The sequence below is a fragment of the Triplophysa rosa genome, linkage group LG5 (assembly GCF_024868665.1).
Source record: "Triplophysa rosa linkage group LG5, Trosa_1v2, whole genome shotgun sequence".
In the NCBI taxonomy this organism is placed as follows: Eukaryota; Metazoa; Chordata; class Actinopteri; order Cypriniformes; family Nemacheilidae; genus Triplophysa; species Triplophysa rosa.
In genome coordinates, this window is record NC_079894.1 from 23,260,774 (window position 1) to 23,274,147 (window position 13,374).

The 13,374-nt window shown below is 40.5% G+C and overlaps 1 pseudogene; it reads left to right on the forward strand.

Moving 5' to 3' along the window:
• Nucleotides 1-10,883: 10,883 nt before the first annotated feature.
• Nucleotides 10,884-13,153, forward strand: LOC130554805 (uncharacterized; annotated as a pseudogene).
• The last annotated feature ends 221 nt before the right edge of the window (nt 13,154-13,374 follow it).

Consider the following 13,374-nt stretch of genomic DNA (forward strand, 5'->3'; position numbering starts at 1 on the left):
ACATTGTCCCATACAATTATAAGTGTTGGCTGCGTTCTCCTCACTGCATTCCTTGCCTCACCTACCACAACCCTTCCATAGAGGTCATCCAGGAACAAAAGAAGGCGCTCATGGCCCACGTGTTGTATGGCCCAATTAGCGGTTTGTGTAACAGCAGTCCATTAGTGGATATTGCAGCACACATTGTGATGTTAGCACCCCTCTGGCCTGGGACATCCACTGTGGCTCTTTTCCCAATCAGGTTCATTCCTCGCTTCCGTGTTTTGGCTAAGTTGAAACCAGCCTCATCCACAAAGATGAAAACGTGTGGGGTTTGCCTGCTTTCCATCTCCATGACTCTCTAAATGACGTAAACCCAGAAGGCAACAGAAGAATAAGTATATTACAGTACAGTAATATACATTACACCTAAAACATGTCTTTGGCTGCATTTGTATTTGTCAAAAACTGTTCTGTATTTTACGGTCATTTTAACTGGACATATTGGTTCCTGAGTTGCTTGACTCGGTCAGAGTCCCTCTCAAAAGGCACAGTGTACAACTGCTTCATCCTGACCTGATGTTTTTCAGGACTCTTGAAATAGTTGTTATGCTGATACTGTGAATATTTGCAAATGTGATGTTGTCTGCTAACACTCTGTCTAGAATTTCTTTGAGTTTGATGGTATTGTTTCTGATGACCATGTTAACGACATCAGTGAGCATCTTACCTCTCCCACCATTGGGAGGTAACCGTTGGGTCCTACAGTAAGCAGAAATGCATAAACAATTACCCACAAGTAGGTTTGGAAAAGATGCTCTTGCAGAATACATCTTACCTGTTGGTTCGCCGGAAAACTCTAACAATAGATGCCACTGTTGAGCTTTGAAGATTTGGCTGTACTCTCAGACCAGCCTCTCTCATTGTAAGACCATGATTTTGATTTACTACATGATCAATTATAGTTGCCCTGATCTCATCTGAGACTACAGCTCTTGATCTTCCTCTTATTCTTCTTCCACCACGCATTCGTATTCCTCTTCATCTTTCAACCACTTCTATATGTCTGGCTCGTCCATGTTTATGTGGACACATGTAACACATGTGTAGGTCTTTATAGCTACAATGGGAATCATCTGTGGTTGGTCCAACTGTTTTGATAGCATTTAATTTTTAGATTCAAAATACATTTCAATCAAATATCATTGTAGAAATACAGAAAATTGCTGTCCTATTCAGTTTTGTATTATGTTATTGTTTTTAACTCGAGTTTAACAATTTTGAAAAGAGTACGTAGATGTGTGCAAATTAGACTGTAGGTACACAGAGTTTGGGCAATTGTTGTGTCTAAATGAGATAAGAATTCCTGAAAGTTGAAAGAAGTGGTCAATGAATGCATTTTGTGCCTGTCACGGACTGGCGTGGAAGAGAACCCAGATGCAGGCAACGGCAATGACGGGGTTAACGAAATAATACTTTATTTAAACAAAACACTGCACAAACAAAACACCCACGATGGGGATGACAAAACTAAGATTAAAAACAAAAGACTTCCCACGTGGGGAAGCAATACATGAAATGAGAGGGGCGGGGCCAATGACAAGACACGAGAAAACACATGAGCTGTCAAAACAAACAACTCATGGCTTTCTCACATAGAACCTAAGGGCTCCGTCCCAATCCTGCCACATGACTAGAAATACAGAACCAAGAATGCAGGACCGTGACAGAGCCCCCCCCCTTAATGAACACCCTCAGGTGTTCACCAAGGGGTCGACTGACAAGACATGACAGACTGGGACAAAGACAAAAACCAATCATCAATGATAAATGATCCACAGTTTAGCTCACACATACTACTGTTTTGCTCACTGTGTGAAGAGTTTTGCAAAAGTCACCAAAGTATGGAGAAATTTGTCCTAGCAATTGAAATTACATTTTTACACAAACAACATGTACCCATCTCTGCTACCAATGAACATTTAAAGTTTGTTTCTGGAACCTACCGTTACTATACAATTACAGCAAAAGTGACAGAAGTGCAAACGTTCCCTTATCAAAAAGAAGTTTATTCAAGTGTGCTATACGTATACTTCTTTTAAACTTAAAATAGAAAAGTATACTTTCAGTCTACTTCTTATGTACTTCTTAGAAATTCACTTTATGTACTTCTCAGAAATATACTTAAATGTACTCTTAAGTATACTTGATTTTACTGAGTGAAAAGTTTAAGTATATTTGGCCTATACTTGTACTTAATCTTGTGACTTCTAAGTATACTTGGCATGTACTTGTGTCTATTCTTTTACTTGAGTAGCCTATTAAATACATTTTTCTCAAAGTTAGTAGTGCTCTTCTTATTATTCTTTTTTTTTTCTGGACAAATTTTTCCAAAGTTTGTCGTAGACACATAAATGAGGAGTAAAACTGAGCGGCTTATGAGCAGTGGTGTGCTATGACTTTTATAAGTGATCGTGCATATGATGGCAGTGAAGCTATCAAGCCATGCCCTAGCAATCATTTAGAGCAGGGGTTTTCAAACTGGGGTCCGTGGAATGATAGAACAAAATTAATTGACATAATATATATTTTACCAAATATATTTCTAGGGTAAATATATTAATAACCAAGTCTACATACAGATTTGTGCTTTATAAAAGCGGTTGTAAAGTTTATTTATGCCATTATTTATCCCAAAATACGTTTTGCACGTACAGTACGTTGAATTTAGCAAAATTGGCGCCGCACTGTATGTAACGCTCGTCAAATGATGGAAAGATTTTTGAAGAATCCCGCTACTGCAACGACGAGTTTGTGTCAGTCTGACGCGGTGAACGTTAAGCAAAAATCTAGAAAATTAGACAAACATTACATTACGTTTGGTTTTACATGTACGTTAAAGCAGGGAATCGAGAGACCTCAGTGTGTACTCTGCCAAGAGATTCTCTCCAACGAGTGCATGAAACCATCCAAGCTCAAACGTCATCTACAGTAGAAACATCCCAAGTATAATCCACTGACTATTTTAAACATAAGGAAATGTGTTTCGCTAAGAAGGTTAGTACTTTTCGGCAGCAAGCATCGCTCCCTGAGAGGAGTTTAAAGGCATCCTATTTAGCATCCCTCCACATCACCCGTGCTAAAAAGCCGCACACAATCGGCAAAACATTATTATTACCAGCAACTAAAGACATCGTCAGGGAGTTATTGGGAGAGGACGCTGCACTAAAGGTAGATTCTGTGCCTTTGTCAGACAACACAGTGAGCAGACGCATAGGTGACATGGCCAGTGACATTGCTTCGCAAATTTTAGAGCAACTGCGAAACAGTGAATATTTTGCGCTGCTGATGGATGAAAGTACCGATGCAAATCAAGCACAACTTATGGTCTACGTTCGTTTCCTCGGACGGGACAGATTTATTGAGGAACTTATGTTTTGTAATAAACCCCTTGAAGGCAGAACCACAGGACAGGATATATTTAATATGATCGATCAGTTTATGACGGACTATTCAGTAGAAGTGGTCTTGGTGTGTTGTAGTGTGCACTGACGGTTCCGCTATGACCGGTAAGCGCAGTGGATTTGAAACGCTGATAAAGAGAAAGCCCCTGACGCTGTTGCCACACACTGCATGCTTCATCGTGAAGCTCATTGTGGCCAAACGAATGGATGATGAATTGCATCAAGTGCTGAGAGATGTATTTAAAACTGTGAACTCAAATCACCAGGGGTGGGTTTAGTGATTTGGGGGCCCTAGGCAAATCTATGTATGGGGGCCCCAACTATGCACCATTTTACTTTACTGCAACCCTTATTTTTCTTCCTCCTCAAAGCACACAACTTTTCACCCCCAGTCAAAGTGACAGGGGAAAACTAAGCTTAATAAACACAGATACTGACTAATTAAAAAATATATAATAATGAATTCCCAAATGAAAAACATGGGATATTAACAAAACACATATATTAAAGTTCTAAAAAAATTTGATGAAATGAAAACTAATAAGTTATATAAAGCATTACATTTATTCAATCAAACAGAAAAGTTTATTACATTTCTACACATTACGTTCTCTTGTAGTTCACTGAGCTTTGAACGATTCACTGATCTCTTACATTCTGTGTAAACGAATTGGTTCAAAGGAGTCATTTGTTTGTGAGTCGTTCTGATCGCAATGTGCGTTCATACTGGCGAACTCGCTGTGTACAGAATAACGCTGATTCAACGAGCCAACTTCACAGCTAAAAACATTATAAAGATGTACAGCAAGTTAATTTAGGAAATCTTTTCAAAAAATGCAAGAAAATGTAAATTGAAAGTAAAACTCCTGAACAGCCGTGAAACACAGCTAATACAGCTCCTAATAAAGCTCTTTTACTGAACTCTTCAGCGTCTCACTGCTGGTAACCAAACAGCGCCTCGATTGTTTCGTAACTGCAGTTACAAATGACAATCTGTTTAATAATGCACGTGTAGCAGGGTAACGGATTGCCGGGGTTGCTCATTGGTTAGTGTGAGGTAAAATTGTAAACCAATCCGGGTTCGTGGCAGGGTATATTAGACTGGAGGGGCTCTGTACCTGCATGTGTCATAATTGTTTGGGACCACCCTTCACGGGAATGCACGCTTGCACTCGAGTGGAGCACGGTCGTCTGTTGCGCTCTGCATCGGGTCTGGATATTTTATAATTGTTGAGGACCGCCCTTCACGGGAGTGCACGCTCGCAACCGAGCGGAGCATGGTCGTCTGTTGCTGCTCTGTGGTACTCGGCGTCGTACCTGGATACTTTATATGTGGGACCGCCCTTCATGGGAATGCACGCTCGCAAATGAGTGGAGCATGGTCGTTTGTTGGTGCCTTGACTGCTGTGTATGGTGGGGCTCAGATTGGCTTACTGCTAGGCACATCTATCGGCACTCCCGTATTTCAGATGTTGCGTAAAATGACTCTCTGAATCTCTCTCGGTATGTACCGACGTTTTTAATCTTGTCGTAAATTGTTATTGTTTTTAACCACGTGTTCTATATTTGGCAGGTGATTGTACGTCCACAGTTTCCATTATGGACGGAAAGTAAATCCCTTATGACTGCTCTGCTGTTTTGCCTGGATCCCATTTCCTTGTTTTCGATTATTTGGTTTATGTTATGTAAGGGTTTGTGTTCGCTTTATTTTATTTACATTATATTGATGAAGCTGGAGACGTCGGCCAAATTTAGATGTGTCCACTGATTGTAGTGCTCAATAATTTACAGTGTCTCAGGAATGGTGTTGGGTGAAAATTGACGACTCTTGCTGGCCATCTCCCTCTTTATTTATATATGATTGTTTTTGTTCTCATGTCTTTGTATTTCTTTTATATTTTTGAACCCGAGCGTTGGTGTTTGGTTTTGTTTTAATTACATGTTGTATGTTATAATAAAGACTTTATATTTTTATATTATACATGTTGTTCCGCCTCATGCTCGCCCCACGTTGGCAATGAACCGCCGTGTCATACTGACACATTTCCTGGTTTATTCCGGATGGCATAGTCGCTAAGAGTTTTGGCGCCATGCTACACACGCAATGTTTATTGTGAAGACACTCAACATACTTTTGAAAAGAGTCTAAGGCGGCACGAAATTTGACTGAGGCGGCCGCCTCCAATTTCTTTATGCAGGAAAAACCCTGATCTGGGATTATACAAAGTGTGTCCTCTCTCCGTGTTTTTTGTGGTTAACGACCTTTCATGCATTTAAATGTGACCAAATGTCTGTACTAGTGCGTACAGTATGAATCGTTAGCACTGTACTGACATTATTATATTATGTCTTTAAGTGCCCATCAGTCTGCGCAGCGGAGTCAAACAACCTTTCTACCTTTGAACTGGCCCTCTCCTACCAAGCGCACACAACGCTCTTTGTTTGACAGATGTTTAGGTCGTCAGTCATTATAACTGTGTTGTCGCTGTTCATGGAGAAATACTCACCGGCACATTATCATCAGGCCCGGATTAAGAATTCAGGGGCCCTGGGAACAAGTGTTTTGTAGACCCCCCCATACACACGGGCGCAAAATAATGTTTTGAATTAGCCTACAGGGCACTACGTGCAGGAAGCACCTCTATCTTATACAGGATTACATGTGATCGAGTGATCGATTCTTTTGAAAGCATTAATTGAACAATGGGCAAAACCATTTGAATAGGCTAATGAATCAGTTCAAATGATTTGTTCAGTTCGCAGCACGATCTGAATCATCTGAAGCAGGATTACTCACTCCTCGTAGCGCGAAACTTAAGAACACGCAGAACACAAAGAGCGTTGGATGAAGTGGATATTAATCTATATCTATACAATCAAAACTGCAAATGTGTCATATTGTTTGCCAGCAATGATAAATGCCCGCCATATGCGCGCACCCGCGCGACCTGTTCGTCAGACACAGCAACATGCGCGTTACCTGTCAGACACAGAGACGTGGGCTTGCAGAAATATACATTTGAAGAACAGAAGGAAGAAAACTTGTTGATGGGCGTGTGGTTCACTGTTTACTGTTTGTTTACAAGTAAGAGCGTTTCACAACACACACGTGACACAACACGAGAAAACATGAGCTTTGTTCAAAAATGTGTATTTCATTTAAGAGAGCACTGCAGATGTTCTAGATCATCTTAGGAAATGCTCTGAGTTTAGTTCATGCTTTAGTTTGACATGGTCTATTATTCTAAATAAGTTGTGTAAACTACATTGACATCAGGACTAGATGAAATTTACAGAAATGCTTGTCTCTTCTGTGTTTGTCTATTCTTTAGTCTCTCTATTACTTGGGGCTCTACGTGGCTGCTGACATGGCTTATTGGTTAAGTCCACCCCTTCCTTTTGGGGGCCCCTGGTAGCTGGGGGCCCCAGGCGATTGCCTACCTTTGCCTAATGGTAAGTCCGCCCCTGCAAATCACATCCATTGAAACACAGACTTTTCGGTTTGCTGTGCAAAGAAATGGGTGCAGATTACGAGTGTTTGTTGCACCACTCAGAAGTACGCTGGCTTTCACGCAGGGATATCTTAAATTGGGTGTGTGCGCTGCGAAAAGAGCTGAGAGAGTTTCTCTCTGGTGAAAAGACCGAACATGCCAAATGTTTTGAAGATGACTCGTGGATACTAAATTTGTCATACATGGCAGATCTCAATGTCCTTAATCAGAGCATGCAAGAGCACAATGTGTACATACTGAATGCACAAGATAAGGTAAGCGCATTCACACAGAAAATATCTCTGTGGGCAACCAAACTCCAGGAGGGAGTTACATAAATGTTTCCTCTTTACCCAAGAGTGCATCTCCTCCAACTGCTGACAACATCATGCCCATAATCCAGTCTCATCTGTCACATCTCAAGGGCTATTTTAAACAATATTTCCCTGATTTGAACAACACCCACCTGGACTTTGTTAGAAACCCATTTGCACCAGGGGTTGGCACTCATCTGAATCTAGAAGAACAAGAGCAACTGATTGACTTGACAAATGAAGGAGAGATGAAAACAATGTTCCAAAGCCATTCTATGTCAGAGTTTTGGATGTCTGCTAGTAAGGACTACCAAGCTTTGTCTGAAAAGGCAATAAAGAGTCTTTTTTAACTTTTGATACAACCTACTTGTGTGAAGCTGGATTTTCAGCAGTGAAAGTACTTCAGTCCAAGCACAGAGCCCGTCTGGATGTTGAAAATGACATGCACCTTGCTCTCACTAAAATAAAGCCACGCTTTGACAAACTGTGAGCCACCAGGCTCATCCATCCCATTTAGGAGTTTTTGTATCAGTGAATGTGGTGTTTGTTCAATTTGATTCACATGTTTTAAATGCAAATTGTCATGGCTCTGCCTCACTTAGTCATGTTTTTCTTGGTCCTGTGGCAGAGTCATGACAAAGTCTTTGGTTACGTGTGGAGAGAAACATATTATTGTCCTTTTGACAATAATATACGTTCTCTCCAGTGTCTCGTCATTGGCCCCGCCCCTCTCGTTTCCTGTATTGTTTCCAGGCCGTGTTTTATTACCCTCACCTGCCCTGTGTCGTTATCCTTTGTTTGTCTTCCCTTTAAATAGTCCTCATGTTTCATTGTGTTGTTGCTCGTGGATTACGTTGTGCGTGCGTAACTTGTTCTCTTGCTGTTACCCGTGGTCCTGTTCCTCGCCTTGTTCGTGTTTTGCCATACCCTGCCTTAGTTAACCTGCTGTGTTTTTGTAAGACATTGTGTCATGTTATATTTTAGTTATTTTTGTCCTGTTGTTTTTGCCCCATCGAGGGAAGTGTTTTGTTTTCAGTTTTTTTTATACGTTAGTCGTGTCCTCGTTACCCCCTCGTGGGTGTTTTGTTTCTGTTTATTGTTTAAAGTATCTGTTAACCCCTTCAACCCCACCCAGCCAGCTATTGGGTTCTTCCATGCCAGCCCTGACAGCAAATGAACTTCAGGTTCAACTTGTCATATACTACTACCTTATAAAAAGTTACCATGTTCAGTTAATGTAAATATTTAGCAATTTCAGGAATTCAAAAAGCTACAGAAGTTGTAATTTGAAATGCTAAATTGTTCATTCTTATAAGAATCATTTTTGGCTACAGTGAATTTAGTTGTCAAGTAATACAAGAACATTGTTCTTGAAAATTTTAAATGTTGATTTGTTGTAATATGCATTGTATCGTGTATTTACAGTATAGAAATGTCTTTGTAAATAAAATTCTTAAGGTGCCTTAATATTTTAGGCAAGGGGGTCCTCTGCATTGAATCATTATATTTGGGGGTCCTTGTGATTAAAAAGTTTTGAAAAATTTAGAGCACCCTAGAAACCACCTTATAACACCTTTGCAATGACCCAGAATGCCTTAGCAACACCGTAGCAACCACCTAAAAACACTGAAGCAACCAAGTGCCAAGTTTTGCCACAGCAAGTAAAGTTTATTTTAATTTAAGTTCATAGTTTTACATACTTCAGAATCTTCATATTTTCTTCTAGTTTTTCAGTCTTATAACTTACATCTTTTACTTTACACAGTAAGAAGTCTGATTTGGGTTGGAATAAGATAAATACAAATGAGTGGAACTTAAATGCTGGCTTTAAAAAATATTTTTTGATTTGACATTTTTTATTTTCTTATTTAACTAAGCAATGATAACTCTGAATTATATAACGTGATTAACTCAACATATTCATTTAACTGTACTTACAAGTGCAAGTCACGTGTGTATTGGTACTGCTCGTGCGCAGTAACACAGTTCAACCTGTAGATGGAGTCTATCTGAACACTGAAGGAGTGAATGAAAGTGAAGAAGCACAGTGAGGTATGTCGGTGCTTTTCTTACATATTTTTTTATCTCTGAAGGGCTTAATTTTCATTGTTCAATGACATAACAGTAATGTTAAGTAAATTCCACGTTAACATTACGTGATAGGACTGTAATAATAATGGTCTGTTGTAAATGTTTGATTTATAAATAGCTTTAAGTATTACTCCATAGACTGGATTATGTAGACTAATTTTCACTTTCATTTGCAGAAGTTGGGTTCTGAAACAAGTGGACGTATACGTCGTAAGTATCGTGTTGCATACTGGCATAAAACATCAAATCTACCAAAACCACTAATTTGTGTCAGTTTGTTTAATTCAAGTCATACAATGGATTAAAATAAATCACTCCTAGTCTGTATATCATCTCTTTAGAAATGCAGCTCGGCCAATCAGACTCTTCAGAAGATCAGAACAAACTTTTATTTATTCTGAAATGTAATGCCTATCAAATGCTAAAAGACTCACAAACACTGCTTTGTAAATTCTTCTTTATATGAAAGAATTATATATTTTGTTGTATGGTTTATCATACTATTTATTGTTTTCTCTTATAACTTTATACTCAATATTTCAATAAAAGACCCTTTTTTCTCTGTTACTTGTACAAAAAAGAAGATGCTTCTGATTCTTTAAATGGCATGTACACTTGTTCATATTTGTAATGTAAGTATGATTGTAATATTGTTTTTATTTCTTACAGAACTGTGATTGTGTCAAACCCAATCACCTGTCGGAGAGAGACAGTCAAGTTTCTCAACACATACTGCATTTGGAGGCTTCTATGCACTGTAACCCACTGCTTCGCACGGCTTATTGCTTTTATAAAACGGTTATTCCATATGCTTAGCAAGGTTTCATAAAATAAAGTAAATAAAATGATATTTAGGCTATGTGGTGCGGTCAGCCGTTACATATTGGGGTATTTTATAACGGCTTAGGACTCCGCTCAGCCAATCAGAATCAAGGACCAGAACTGACCATTTTATAAAGAAAATTTAAGCATTTTAGTAATGTGTTAATCGACTGAGTATTGTGTGAAAACAATTTGAACTATGTTAATGGTATGATCACAACAGACGGATGTTGTGCTAATTGTGTTTAGGGTTTTGAAAATGTGACTACAGATTGGTCAAAGGCAATTGAAAAAAATGTAAATATGTCAAAAGTCATTACTTTTAGTTTTTTTAGTTTGTGTATCATTTGCTGATTATTTGAAAAATCATGTTACATTCTTGCAATTGAGTTTTTTTTGTTTTCATCATCAGGGTGTTTTTCCTCTTTTTCATTATATATTTTTTGTTCGTTTCTTAAAAGTTTGCATTCATTCTTATTGGCACAAAAATAATTCCATACATCATGTGGCCTAAATAATCGCATGAATGCGTCTCTCAGGAAAATGTATTCTTCTTCAGCCAGGAATAGAAACTGGAGTTTTGTCTGCACCAGGTGCAATGCGATACCTGATGAGCTTCAACTAGTTCTATATTAGAAACGTTTTTTGTATGTTGCACATCTGTTGCAGACATGGTGTAGTTTCTGTTGATGCACAATGACAGATTGATGACAGATGCACTGATGCGGTGAGCGCAGGATCAGAGCAGCAATGACTAGGCACAACCCACAAAATAACTGCAATTCTATGTGTAAAGAGGTGAATCCTTTACAGCTTTAAAGTATTTAGTGGTGTATGCCAGTGTTTCTCAATCAGGAGTATGCGGACCCCTAGTGGTCTGTGGCGTAATTCCAGAGTGTCCCTAGAAGAGTTTTGCCCGTCATTGGGCATCACTAAGAGCGGTCATCTCACACATTACATTTATGCATTTGGCAGACGCTTTTATCCAAAGCAACTTACACTGCATTATACTATACATTTGTTTCTTGAGTACAGGTGCTGTTCATATAATTAGAATATCATCAAAAAGTTGATTTATTTCACTAATTCCATTCAGAAAGTGAAACTTGTATATTATATTCATTCATTACACACAGACTGATATATTTCAAATGTTTATTTCTTTTAATTTGATGATTATAACTGACAACTAATGAAAATCCCAAATTCAGTATCTCAGAAAATTAGAATATTACTTAAGACCAATACAAAGAAAGGATTTTTAGAAATCTTGGCCAACTGAAAAGTATGAACATGAAAAGTATGAGCATGTACAGCACTCAATACTTAGTTGGGGCTCCTTTTGCCTGAATTACTGCAGCAATGCGGCGTGGCATGGAGTCGATCAGTCTGTGGCACTGCTCAGGTGTTATGAGAGCCCAGGTTGCTCTGATAGTGGCCTTCAGCTCTTCTGCATTGTTGGGTCTGGCATATCGCATCTTCCTCTTCACAATACCCCATAGATTTTCTATGGGGTTAAGGTCAGGCGAGTTTGCTGGCCAATTAAGAACAGGGATACCATGGTCCTTAAACCAGGTACTGGTAGCTTTGGCACTGTGTGCAGGTATCAAGTCCTGTTGGAAAATGAAATCTGCATCTCCATAAAGTTGGTCAGCAGCAGACAAATTCAAATCCTAGATATACCAGCATGGCATCCTCCCCAGGATATAGTGGCCACTTCCTGTGCATGATTTTCCACTCTCCACTGTGGAAAGGCTGGAGAAGAGGGTCAGCAGCTACCTCAGAAGGTGTCTAGCAAGGGTCTACCAAAAAGCCTGAGCAGCATCGGCCTCTATGGTAACACCAATAAGTTGACGCTTCCAATTAGTGGCCTCTGCGAAGAGTTTAAGGTCAGCCGCAAAAGGGAGGTGCTCCAGTACAGAGAGTCTAGTGACCCGGAGGTCTCTGAAACCGGCATTGAAGTGAGGACTGGGAGGAAGTGGAGGGTACAGGAGGCTGTGGACCAAGCGGAGGTAAGGCTTCATCACAGAAAGCTGGTGGGATCTGTGGCGGTCGGCCGAGCAGGACTGGGTAGTTTTCTAACATCCAGCTACAATGCAACAGGCAAGGTGAGACGGGACCTGGTCCAAAAGGAAGTGAGAGCTGGGGTGGAGGAAGAGCGTGCAAGCCAGATGGTGGGGCTGAGGCAACAGGGCGCATGGACCACATGGGGAAAAGCCATGGACAGCAAATCTCAAGGGCTGAGTTGTGGAAGGCCGAACCTGTACTGCATTAAGTTCCTCATCCAGTCAGTGTATGATATCTTGCCCAGCCCATCTAACCTTTTCAGCTGGGGCAAGACAGATAGACCAACATGTACCCTGTGCCAGAGAAGAGGTACACTGGAGCATATCCTCAGCAGCTGTCCCAAAGCATTAGAGGAAGGCCGCTACCGGTGGCGCCATGACCAGGTGCTGAGGGTGGTTGCCGAGACCATTTACAGCGCCATCAGTCAGAACAAGCACCTCCAACCATCAAAGCGCCAAATTACATTCATTAGGGCTGGAGAACACCTTAGTAAAAAAAAAGTAGGCCTCTTGGGAATAGCGGGTGACTGGCAGATGAGGGTGGACCTGGGGAATACCAGCCTCAGACCAGACATAGTACTGTTCTCTGAAACATGCAGACAGATGGCCATGCTTGAGCTGACAGTGCCCTGGGAAGAGAGGATGGAGGAGGCGAGTGGAAGGAAGGCAGAGAAATATGCAGAGCTTGTGGAGGACACCCCAGGCAGGGGTGGTGTGCACGCTGCATACCCATAGAAGTAGGTAGCAGGGGCTTTTCAGGAAGATTGTTGTACAAGGCGTACAGCTTCCTGGGTATTGCAGGAGCACGCAAAAGAAAAGCCATCATAAGAGCCTCAGAAACAGCAGAGAGGGCCTCAAGATGGCTGTTGATCACAAGGGACAGACCGTGTGTAATAATCCTGCCTCACCTTCTCATGCTTTTCTAGTCTTGTCATGACAGCCCCACGAGCGCGCATGGTCATTGTTTGTTTATGATATCCATGAGTTCTCCTGTCGCGTGCCTTTGCCTCGCCCCCTTGTTAACCAAACATGAATGTCTCCCCAGTATTTCCTTGAGAATTCACAAGAATAAAACAAATGCTCTAATGACTCTACATCTGTCTCACAAAAAGTACAATCGTTATGATCCATGTTAAATCTGCATCTG